The 13,086-nt window shown below is 44.9% G+C and overlaps 1 protein-coding gene across 5 annotated transcripts in view; it reads right to left on the reverse strand.

The window, feature by feature from the left end:
• MTF1 (metal regulatory transcription factor 1) overlaps positions 1–13,086 on the reverse strand; it is a 41,773-nt gene that overhangs the window by 24,262 nt on the left and 4,425 nt on the right. The gene's annotated exons all lie outside the window — the stretch shown is intronic.

Here is a 13,086-nt window from a genome sequence, read left to right on the forward strand (position 1 = left end):
TTGACTTTAAGGCTTGATTGAACATCCTGCCCTCTGGCACTATATCTTGATTGGAATTGACCAATGTTAAATTGAGTTTAAAACATTCTGAAATTTATATACTCAGTCATAGGTATACTATCACAGTTATGTACTAGCATAATTTCCACTGCATTATTTTCAGGTCTACAGAATGAAAAAAATGTACCATGAATTTCTCGGAATATCTGGTAGTACGACGTTTCTCAAACTGCCAGCCTATTGGTCTCCTTCCCACCATCACCCTTCTGGAAAGGGTGCTATCCACAGGTGCCTCCACCTCCCTCAACGCCTGTGGAACCACCCGGCCAGGTGGGCTTCACTGGACGAAACCCTTCTCTTGAGCTTCCTGGTGGTAAAACTCTTTCCTCCTTCCCAATTTTCTTTTAGTATTTGAAAAAAAATCTCATCAACAATGCCTTCTCCTTCTGAAAACTTGTCTTTCACCACACAGGAATTCTCTGGGGCTCTTTATTGTCTTCCCTGAGCCACTCACTCCTTTTCTTTAACCTGTAAATGTAGGTTTAGCCCAAAACTTCTCTCTCATCTCCCAAACCTTCCCCATCTCTCCACTGGTTCAGGGGAAGCATCATAGCCTTGGCTGGAGAAGACTGAATTCTGGCACTTAGGTTCAGGACTTTGGGTAGGTCTTTTCACGTCTCTGAACTAAAGATTTTTCATTTCTAAAAGGCAAAACTGAGTGCCTGCCCTGCCTGTCTGACGGCGCTTCTGAGCAGAACAAAATGAGATAAAGCATCTGTGGAAAGACTTTGTCATTGATCTGATGCTATACATATCAAGGTGCTAGTTCTGCCTATTCTTCAGCTTTAGCAAACATCTTCATCCTTTAATCCTCATCTTTCTCCAAAGCTTCAGTCCATAGATCTCGCCACACTATTGGTATTCATTCAACAGTTAATGAACTACTATGTCCCAGGCAACGAGTTAGATACCACAGATAAAAAGGCAAACAAGACATAAAGCTCTGTCTTTAAAGAGCACCATTTTAATGAGGCAGATGTGCACAAATTATTATACACTGTGTGGAGTCGGACAACAGATACACACCCGCGGTGCTTGGGAAGCATAAAAAAGGGAAACCTAACCCCTCTAAGAAAGACTGGACACAGTGAAGGCTCAGAAGCTGAGGCACTCTCTCTGAACTGAGGGTGTTTTTTGGTTTGCCTATTTGTCCATTTTTTAGGGATTAAACTGAAAAAATGTTCCTCAGACAAACTGGAAGAGATGGGCATTCCAGAAAGAAGTAACACCTTGAGAACTACATTGGAGAGATACATGAGTATGCTGGTACAGGGGACCACAAACACACCTGAGTAGGTAAGAGACTGGAAAAAGAATCCAGAAAAATAAGGTGAAGCCTCCTTAGTTAAGCTATGGAGTAGAGGAATAGGACAATGGGAGCCATCAGTAGGTTTTAACCAACACAGCAACACAGTCAGATGTGGGGTTTAGAAAAGATCATTCTGGAAGCTATGGAAGACAGACTGGAAGGCTGAGAGAATAGAAGAAGGGGTAGAAATTAAGAGAAGGGAGACAACAGTCCAAGACAGAGATGAGAAGAATCCGAACTAGGGAAGTGATAGTGGACATCATGAGAGATGAATTGCAGAGAAGTTAAAAGGGGAGAAATGAGTGGCTGTAGTGACAGCTGGGTGCATGGCAGCGGTCGGGGAGAGGCAAAGTCAAGATCAACTCCCGTGACTGGGGCCGGGATGACCAAAGAGATGGTCACATACCAATTCTGGACTGGATGGGGGTTGGGGAGAGACGATAAGTTGGGTTTGAGGTGTTGCCAGGTAGAAATGTCTAGTAGACAGACGTAAAGGCTGGAAGCTAAAAAGAAAGTCTACAGCAGGAGTCTCTGGTACACAGATAATGGATGACTTTACTGTACACTAAAGCAGGCTGGTTCAAGCCCCAGCTCTGCCACTTACTGTGTAACCTTTGGAAAATTACTTAAGCTGAGTCTCAATTTCCTGTTTATAAGAAGGAAACAAAATCGATCTTTTTGGGGTTGTTGTAATAATTAGGAATAATCTGCGTAAAGTATTTCAATACAGGGACTGACATATAGTAGATGCTCAGTAAAATCTTGGCTACGAGGACAAAGGATGGGCTCCTGAATGTCACCAGTGTTTAAAGAACTGGTCAAAGAAGAGAAGCCATTGATGGATGAGTGGGAGACAGGGCTGCGGAATTAGCAAGAGAAGCAAAGGAGACGGATGTCACAGAAGCCAAAAGATGAAGAGTCTCAAGGAAAAGACAATGATCGAAATGTTAAATGTCAGAGAAAACAAGGAAGATAGGACTGGGAAAACTACTAGGAATTCACCAATGACTCAGCATGACTACCTTTAATGGACTGATGAGGTCAGAAGTCTGGACGAAGGTGAATAATCAAAGGCGGGGATAGAGACTGGAGATGGAGAGCAGCAGCACAAGTGGACTTTTGAGTTGATGAAGTGTTGTTTGTCCGTTTGAAGTAAGACAGGTCTTGAGCGTATCTGGAAGGAGAAAGGTTCTGGAAGAAAGAAGCTGCGGATCTGGGAGGAACATAAAGACCACAAGGATATTTAAAAGCCTGGGTGGAGGGAAAAGCCTCAGGTAGGGGGAAGGACATTCAGTTTCAGAGAAGGAGGATCTGAGGAGAGGGTGCGTATGATTCAAGGGCCTTGTGGGCCATGCGGTCTCTCTCACAGCCACTCAACTCCGCTGCTGTATGTGACAGTAACCATAGACAATATATAAATGGACAAGCAAGGCTGTGCTCCAAAAAAACTTTATTTATGGACAATGAAATCTGAATTTCATATCATTTTCATATATCATGAAATAATGTTCTTTTGATTTTAAAAATAATTTTAAAATGTGAAAACCATTCTACAAAAACTGGCGTCTGTATGGATTTGGCCTGTGGACCACAGCTTGCCAAACCCTGAAAACCTGTGGGCGTGGGGAAGGGAGGGGCCCACCTCCCCTCTGGCTCCTTGTCCTTCTCTCAAAAGCCCATCTTCCGGGTGTGGAAAAAAGGGAACCCTCTTGCACGGTTGGTGGGAATGCAAACTGATACAGCCATTATGGAGAACAGTATGGAGGTTCCTTAAAAAACTAAAAACAGAACTACCATACGACCCAGCAATCCCACTACTGGGCATATACCCTGAGAAAACCATAATTCAAAAAGAGTCATGTACCACAATGTTCATTGCAGCTCTATTTACAATAGCCAGGATATGGAAGCAACCTAAGTGTCCATCGACAGATGCATGGATAAAGAAGATGTGGCACATATATATAATGGAATATTACTCAGCCATAAAAAGAAACGAAATTGAGTTGTTTGTAGAGAGGTGGATGGACCTCGAGTCTGTCATACAGAGTGAAGTAAGTCAGAAAGAGAAAAACAAATACCGTATGCTAACACACATATATATGGAATCTTAAAAAAAAATGGTTATGAAGAACCCAGGGGCAGGACAGGAATAAAGATGCAGATGTAGAGAATGGACTTGAGGACACGGGGAGCGGGAAGGGTAAGCTGAGACAAAGTGAGAGAGTGGCATGGACATATATACACTACCAAATGTAAAATAGTTAGCTAGTGGGAAGCAGCCGCATAGCACAGGGAGATCAGCTCAGTGCTTTGTGACCACCTAGAGGGGTGGGATAGGGAGGGTGGGAGGGAGACGCAAAAGGGAGGAGATACGGGGATATAGGTATGTGTATAGCTGATTCACTTTGTTGTAAAGCAGAAACTAACACACCATTGTAAAGCAATTATACTCCAATAAAGATGTTAAAAAAAAAAAAAGCCCATCTCGCCTCTGGCTCCTTGTCCTTCTCTCAAAAGCCCAACCACCGATAGGATCTTGCACATGTCTTTAGGTTCCCCAGGCAAGCGCTCTCTCGCTCATTCATCCCTTTCCCTTCCCCATGCCACACAGGACATGCTCCATAAACATCCGCTGAACTGAACTACTGACCAGGCATTCTCATGTCTCACTGCCTAGCTTTGAAGCCAATCACTGCCAGATTTACTCTAAAACAGTGTCCCACATGTACCACCTCTCTGCTCAAATGATTAAGTCCCAATTCCCTAGCCTTGTATTCAAAGTCCTTCCAGGTCCTCTTCTGTCACCAGGCCAAAAGCAGGCTCTGTCGAGGCCTACAGGGGACAGTAACCCCGTCCCTAACTGCAACACTGAATTCCCACTCGCCTGCCTTTGTTCTCTCTCTTTTCTCTCTACTGGAAATGCCTGGTTCCTTTCTTCTCTGCTTTTCTGAGTCTCTCTCTTCCATTCAAGCCTCACTACCTCCGATGCCCACCACTATCACTCCATATCTACGTGACAGTGCCCTTCTCTGAATTCTAATAATATTTAACTATGCCACTCAGCGTACCTGGTTAATTATCCTCTCACACACATGTCCTGATTTTTCATCAAGACTAAAAACAGGGCTTCCTTGGTGGCGCAGTGGTTGGGAGTCCGCCTGCCGATGCAGGGGACGCGGGTTCATGCCCCAGTCCGGGAGGATCCCACGTACCGCGGAGCGGCTGGGCCCGTGAGCCGAGGCCACTAAGCCTGCGCGTCTGGAGCCTGTGCTCCGCAACGGGAGAGGCCACAACAGTCAGAGGCCCGCGTACCGCAATCAATCAATCAATCAATCAATCAATCAATCAATGGCTAAAAACAAACCTCTTTGGTGCTGCAAGATAGAGATTTCAAAATGATCACTGACCAGGAAGGAGAACCAGGACCCCATGGATGCTCTAATAAAGAAGTCTGCATGTCTCTGTCGTAGAGCTTACGACAACGGTGAATGACAAGAGCAGAATTTCATTCTTCAGACGTTACAGCGATTGATAACTTTGTAAGTAACAAGTGCAACTAACTATCCCTCCCTGTCTCCCAGCCCTACCAACCCCTGCTGCCATCTACGTTTTCTTACTTGGCCAATTCAAGCTTCCATTAAGTGTTCCTTCCTCAAGGCCCTCTTCCCTGACCGATCCCTACCCCCTCCCCAAACTAGAAGAGGTACCCTTATTACAGGTTCTCATAGCATCCTGTATGTCTTTAAAGCACGTAGATAATTTACAGGATTATCTTTTTTTTTTAATATCTGCAAGCAACATATATTCTCACTGATCATCACAATGACTTTTTATTTTTTATTTTTTATTTTTTTTGCCGTATGCGGGCCTCTCACTGTTGTGGCCTCTCCCGTTGCAGAGCACAGGCTTGGGACGCAGAGGCTCAGTGGCCATGGCTCACGGGCCCAGCCGCTCCGCAGCATGTGGGATCTTCCCGGACCGGGGCACGAACCCGTGTCCTCTGCATCGGCAGGCGGACCATCAACCACTGTGTCACCAGGGAAGCCCCTACATGATTATCTATTTGGAATCTAGGCACAGCGGTAGCTGGAAAGCAGGAGGCACTAAGTAGATATTTGTGGAGTTAAATGAATAAACGGCTACTCTCCAGCTGGACTGTAGGCTCCGTGAGAGCAAGGACCACATCCGTCTTGTTCACTGCCAACAGCCTCAGGAACTAGCCTTGGGGAGAAGTAACTCAGATTTGTTGAGTGAAGGAATGGATGACTAAACGAACAAACAAAACCAAACCAACAGGACTTAGTGTTGAGGAAAGTAGTGGCAAGGACTATAAGTGACAAAGCCACAGAGTTTCAAGGAGGATGGTCAACCAGGTCAAATGCAGCAGAGGTGACTGAGGAAGCATTTCTTGGACTCAGCCAATTCACAAGGTCAGAACTGCCCCAGCAAGACTAGCTTCACTGGAGGGGTAGGAGCAGAAGCCAGGACGTAACAGGCTGAAAAGTCAGGGAAAAGCGAGGAGCTAGAGACAATGAATATAACTGCTCTTTCACGGAACGGCTGAGGAGGGAGAGGGGAACGTTAGGAGAGAGGACAAAGAGTGGGGAAGCTATGTGTAGTTAACGGGGGCACAGAGGGCTGTCAAAGCAAATGCTCCCCAACAGTGTGCTGAATAAACACGCAACCTCACCCCATCTGGAGGAACGCAGCAAATGGAAGTCTCTATACTGTGTCTTTCAGAATCGTTTCTAAACAGCACCACATTTCACAAAAAGGGAAAACTAAACCTCCTCAAACTGGATCGGAGGAGGAAGTTGCAAAAAACACGTTACACAGCGGAGGTGTTGCAACATTTGGTACATTTAAATACAATTAATTTTTTTGAATGCATACATGCATGATAAACCTTATGTTCCGGGGATTATATTCTCCCAGGTGCTAGGGATAGATAAAAAATGGCCCCTGCTCTCAAGGAGCTCAAAGTCAAGAGGCAATTCAGACAGACAAGAACGATATGGTATGAGAAGTTGTATGGATACTAGAATATAGAGAAAAACTTAGAAAAAAAAAAACTACAAAAAACTTAAACTTGGGGATGACTAAGAAAAGCTTCTCGAAGGAGGTGATACCCAAGCTAAATTTAAAGAACTTGAGGGAGAGGTGACACATAATAAATTGGCCTATCGAAATCAACTAAAGTATCTGTAATATGAACATAATGTCACCAAAGATTCCATTGGAAAACACGTTCCTCCAAAAGAGTCTGAGCACTGCGTCACTTAAGTGGCTGTCGATTACGAAGTTAAGGAGCTCAGAAACAGCACAGTCTGGGCTCACTGAGGACGGGACCAGCTCTAAGGCTAGGAATGGGCAGGAGGCATGAGCTTTCAGAGAACTGATGCGGATTCATAAGGTGTTCTGAGTAGTTCTAGAATAGAGAAGTATTTAACAAGGATGACTGCCCTGTTAAGTCGACAGGATCAGAGGAGGAAAGGTGAATGAGACAGGCAAACATGAGAAAGACACTGGAACTCTAGGAGGCAAAAGCTTAAAAAAATTCAGAAGAGAAAAAAGGCGGGGTTTCTGCTGGAGGAAAAAGAAGTGAGTCCGAGAGAACTAGGTCCTACACACACTAACAGCGCCATTCTCCATAAGGAAAGGGAGCCTCTGATTGTGAGCACCCAGCATCTGAACATTCTTATAAATAAATGATTGGCTTGGCCGTTACAGCTGTAGGAGCTGCCCTTTCCTTCCCATCACTAGGGACTTCCCATCCCTCTCCCCAGTACCAACTCTGTTTCCACCCTGGCAGTGATCGCCTTTCTCCCACTCCATAATGCGCAACCAAAGAGCTCGAAGTAGGAATGGAAGAGCCCTGCAGTGACCTCCACTGCCCATCTCAGAGCTGAATTTACATAGCTGCACACCTAAATCCTTTACCCTTACAGAAGTAATGCCATCCTGTTGCCCCTCATTTCTCAGCCCTTTTCATAGCTAATGGGTTTCAGTGCCTGATTCTCCTCTCTGTCTTCACAAAGGTGGTGTGTATGATAGAAAAGCACAAAGTCCTCAGTTCAAATCTCAACTGTACCACTTGCCAGTTGTATGTTTCTAAGCCTCCGTTTTCTCATCTGTAAAATGAGAGTTAATAGTACCTATTTTATAAGATTGTTATGAAAATACAAAACTATCAGAGTCCCTAACACAGTGCCTAGTACACAGCAGGCACTCAACGGGATGCTAACCATCTAACCCTCTTGCCACTGTCACTGCCAGCATAACAGGAGTCCTCATTCTTTAGCTGTAAGAGTCCTCAGCTTATGAAGTAAGTAAGTCATGAGAATGTAATGTACAGCATGGTAACTATAGTTAATAATACTGTACTGTATATTTGAAAGTTGCTGAGAGAGTAGATCTTAAAAGTTCTCATCACGAGAAAAAAAAGGGCTTCCCTGGTGGCGCAGTGGTTGAGAGTCCACCTGCCGATGCAGGGGACACGGGTTCGTGCCCCGGTCTGGGAGGATCCCACATGCCGCGGAGCGGCTGGGCCCGTGAGCCATGGCCGCTGAGCCTGCGCGTCCGGAGCCTGTGCTCCGCAACGGAAGAGGCCACAACAGTGAGAGGCCCGCGTACTGCAAAAAAAAAAAAGAATGTAACTATGCGTGCGGATGGATGGTAACTAGACTTACAGTGGTGATCATTTGGCAATATATACAATTACTGAATCATTCTGTTATATAATGTTATATGTCAATTTTATCTCAATTGTAAAAAAATTAAGAATAATATTTAAAAGGAGCCCCCAGCTTTGCCTCATGCCCCAACTGCCCACCATGGAAGTACCTTTCGGGGGCCTGCTGCTGCGGAAGCCCGAGAAGTCCAAGGGAACAGAGCATGAGCATGGATGGTCACTGTGGCAAGGGCTGCACCTAGAACCCCTCCGGCGGGACCACCAACAGGTTCCCCTTGTAAAACACGGCTCTAAATGGTGGGTCACATGCCATAGCTGTATTAATATGACAGTTCAGCAAATTAGGGGTCACTGGGTTCCAGGGAACCCAAACACAATTTATAACCCTGTTTTAGGAGAAAATGCTTCCCAAAGAGTTCCTACCAAAGACAATTTTAACCTTTTCTTTAACAGAATACCTCCTTCAAGAACTATGTGGGCCTACGAGGAAGAGAAAGTAAATGAACATTCACCAGACAACCACCATGCACCAGACACTATGCTAAATGTTTTATTTATCCCGTTATATATTTATAAATGAATAAATCTCATTTCACCGTCACGAAACGCAACGGGATATTTTCATTTCAATTTTACAAAAGAGGGAACAGCGCAGCTTATCCAAGGCCACACAGTATTATACCAGAACAAAGACGGAACCTAGGTCTAAATTATCCCTGCGCACATCACAGAAGAAACAATTTTAAGAATAAGCTTGATTTAAATAAGAGAAAAACATTAACATTCGGGTTCTTTCTCCAATGTCCTACCACAGCAAAATTTTAGCAATACTCAACAGGTACAGCCTATGTAAAATGTAAATCCGAGAACTGTTATTCCTGCAGCATTATGCTGGAAAACTAGTATGAACATAAAACCACCCTTTTCCCTTTTCCAAGCCAGTGGGCCTCAGTGATGGAAATGCTGAATGCTGCACAGAGGTATGTGACACACATGCAGGCATGCAGGGGACAGCGCTCAAATGGCTTCGTCTGCTGGTAAACAGAAAATGCTTCCAGCCCTGGTTTCCTACCAAACCTCACACATACAGCCTCTAGCGGTCTCCTTTCTAGACTCCCCTAGAGTCCCTCAGGGCAGGGATTATTTCTTTGTTCTTCCTGGTATTTGACAAATGTAGATACTCAATAAGCAAAAGCTTGTGGAAAGAATGAATGGATCCTTAACACTAGCATTTCAAGCAGAAACAGTCTCTGTCCTAGTTCTGAAGGGCAATTCCGTGGTATTCAGAAGGGAACCTGTAAAGGAATGTAATCACTGTGTGCAAAGACTAAAAGTGGGTGGGTCCCCTCTGCAGAGTCAGCAACAATCCGGTTTGTCTGAGTGGATCCTTCCACTGCCTGAGGGATTGATAATGAGGAATGAGATTGGAACTGGGTCTCCCAAGGTAAAGGGCACGTTGCAAAAAGGCTCTGAAACACTGGAGTCAAATTTTCCCCCTTATTTTTATACTTAAAATTTGTCACACTAAAAAAAAACGGACCCCCTTGGAATGTCACTGACCAACATAGCAAGCAGCCTAATTCATAAAGCAACACTGTAACTGTGCTTCTTGGTAGAAAAAGCTATTCTCTCCCAGTCAATACACTGAAATACTCTGATGCATCATGAAGAGCATACTTGGTATGTGATTCCTGGGCTTCTTCACGCTTCTTGGCCGACCATGCAGCAGAAAAGTGCAAGATCAGTTGGTGGGGAGGAGTGGGGGAACGTTATGTTCACCGATGTGGTTCAGACAGAGGTAGATGAACAGATAACCCAACAGTCCTGGAAAGGTCTCAGGAAGGGCACAGACGCAAGAAAGTTTGGGAAACCATCGACTGCATGAACTGACTAAAGGAAATACAGCTCCTTAGAAATACAGCTGAGTAGAAAGGTTTTAAAAAAGCAACGCTTAAGAATGCCGATCCTGGACTTCCCTGGTGGCGCAGTGGTTAAGAATCCTCTTGCCAAGGTAGAGGTCATGGGTTCGAGCCCTGGTCCAGGAAGATCCCACATGCCACGGAGCAACTAAGCCCACAAGCCACAACTACTGAAGCCCGAGTGCCACAACTACTGAAGCCCACACGCCTAGAGCCTGTGCTGCACAACAAGAAGCGACCGCAATGAGAAGCCCGCGCACTGCAATGAAGAGTAGCCCCCGCTTGTCGCAACTAGAGAAAGCCCACGCTAAGCAACGAAGACCCAACGCAGACATAAATAAATTAATTTTTTTAAAAAAGAATGCTGATCCTCAGCAAAATGACAATGTTTTGATTTGAGAGTTTTCAAAGCTACCAAATCAACAGGCAGACAGTAGTAAAGTAGCAAGTTCGAGACTAAGACGTGCAATTTGAATGGGAATGACCAGTGGCCCTGCAGAAGGAGAAGACAGCACCTGTAGCAAGGTTCTGGTTGGTTTATTTTTGCACAAGACAAGCACGAGGGAAAAAAATGAAGTAATAGGTAAGCCAACCACACACTATAGGAAACAATGGAACAATCAAGGGTAAACAGGAAAATCAAGCAAAAATCTGACTCTGAAAATAAGCTGCTTCGGAAGCCAAGAAGACTAACTAGTTCTCAAATGATCTGATTTCTCAAGAGTAACACCTGGGTGTAGAGATGGGAAAAAGACCAAGTTTTTTGTTTTTTATTTTTTTTTTAAAGGTGGGGGTGGGGGAATGTAAAGAAATCATGAAGAGTGTTATCAAATAGTCATAAACACTGGCCTCTTCAGGCCAATTAAAATGGATTTAAATGCCAAAAGATAAAATAAAATAACACCTCAGTTAAAACAAAAGCTACACCTCTGTTAAAACAAAAGCTACGGTTAAGATGGTACTCCAGGAAGGCCAGGAAGGCCAGGAAGGCAAGTCTCCTGAATGCCTGGTCATGTAGCAAAATTTTCAAAGGCTGAAAGCCACTGCTGCTTCTCCCTCAATCCTCAACCAACCCTGCAACTAATGATTTCAAAAACAGTTTCTAGAGTCTTCCGTGTAGGTCTCATGGATAGAATGGGAAAATGTGGTGAGAGGAAAGTAGAGTGCGCTAAATCCACGGGAGACTGAACAAGGTGCTCACAGTGCCCTTGACCTTGTCCTATTACATGATTATCAAGGTTCAGAAGACAAGAGTGGTAAACCAGGCTTGCAAGCAGGACAAAGTGGGAAGTGACAGCTCATATCACTGACTGCATAATCATTCCTTCTCTACCCTCTCCTCCTTTTCTGCCTAGATCAGCATTTCCCAAAATGTGCTCCACAAAACACTGACCGTGGCAATAAGGCCCGAAAAATGGTTTCCCGAGTTCAAAATATTTGGAGAATTCTGCATGTCCTTCCTTCTTAGTTATTGTCAAAAGCTCTTGAGAAATCCCATACTAATAAGCAAATCCCTGTCTTGATGTAACTTTATGTTTCCCAAACATCTGCTCTTGAAACCCTCTCACATAGTAATCATTGACTGAGGATGGCCCAAAGTTTAGGCCCTAAGCCATGTTCAGATTTCCTCTGCTAAAAACATGATCCAGTCCCCTTGACTGACTACCGCCTCATCACTCTTCTTCCTCCAGCTACCCTATTAGAAAAAGAAAAGAAAAAGCTGATGCTTCCTGCCTCCTGTTTCCTCACCGCCCACTCACTTCTCCATCGCTTGACATCTGGCTTCAGCCTCCAGCGCTCTAGCGCAAGTCTTCCCATGAGGTGATCAATTGCACAAGCAACAGAACTAATGGCTCCTCTTCGGCCCCTCAATCCCTCTGCAGGGTCATAGAGGAATATTCACACTTCTTAAATCTCTCTTCCCTCAGCTACCATAGCACTGCGTTCCACCCATCCCTGGGACTAAGGGAACTCTGGTTCCTCTTTCTCTTTCCAACCCGTAAATTCTCAGAACAATTCTTACTTCTCCCTCGGGTTATTTGCCCACAGTTTGAACTACTGCTCCTTCATGGATCCGCGATTCTAATCCCCAGCCACTTCCTCGACTTCAGGTCCACATTTCCAAAGGGCTTCTCAACTTGTTCACTTTGCTTTTCTCCAAGGACTATACATTCATGATACGCCAACCATCTCATCAATTTCCCCATCAAACATTCTCCTCTTCCTGTCTTCTTGATTCCTGTTATGGAATCAACATTCATGGAGGGCAAGGGGGACAGCAGAGTCGGCCGCTTTCTCCTCAGCACGCCCAGAGCACTCTGAATGAGCCTCAAAGTACCTATCACAGTGGACTCGAACTATTTAACTCACTACTGAGATCTGAAGCTCCATCAGTCACCCAGGCCCCTGTGCTAAGAGACAGAAGAAACTCAACACGCCTGGAAAAACGGATGAATCCTTTGAGTCAGACCCAATTCATGGCTCATTCTTCAAACTCCAATAATATACCAAGTTCTCTTATACTTCAACAAAAGCCCTGGATTCTTTCCACACCATCCTTTCCACACCATCAGACTCAAAGGAAACCCCAAACCTAAACTGCAACTATCTCCTAACCAGGCAATCAAGCTGCCACAGCTACCAGAGCAACCTTTCTCAAATACCACTCCAACCACGACACTTCCTGGCTCAGACACCTTCAGTGTATTTCCAGAACTCAGTCCAGATGCCTCTGCATGCTGTCACTGCCTTCCAGGTCTGAATCTCTGCTGTACGTCCATCCTTCTCTGCTACAACTCCCTACGTTGTAGACTAAGGGTAGTCAGGGTAGCCCATTGCCTGTTTCGTAAGTAAAATTTTTTTGGAACACAGCTAACTGACTTTTGGGGCCAGACAATTATTTATGTGCTGTAGGGAGCTGTCCCGTGCACTGTAGATGTTTATAGACCTTTGGGCTCTACCCACTAGATTCCAGTAGCGCCTCCCCAGTGCGACAACCAAAAACGTCTTCAGATATTGCCAAATGTGTCTCCAGGGGGACAAAACTACCCCCAGCTAAGAAATACCATTCTAGAGATTTCCAAGTGCCAGCTAATAGTAGGATG

The sequence above is a fragment of the Mesoplodon densirostris genome, chromosome 2 (genome assembly GCF_025265405.1).
Source record: "Mesoplodon densirostris isolate mMesDen1 chromosome 2, mMesDen1 primary haplotype, whole genome shotgun sequence".
NCBI lineage: Eukaryota > Metazoa > Chordata > Mammalia > Artiodactyla > Ziphiidae > Mesoplodon > Mesoplodon densirostris.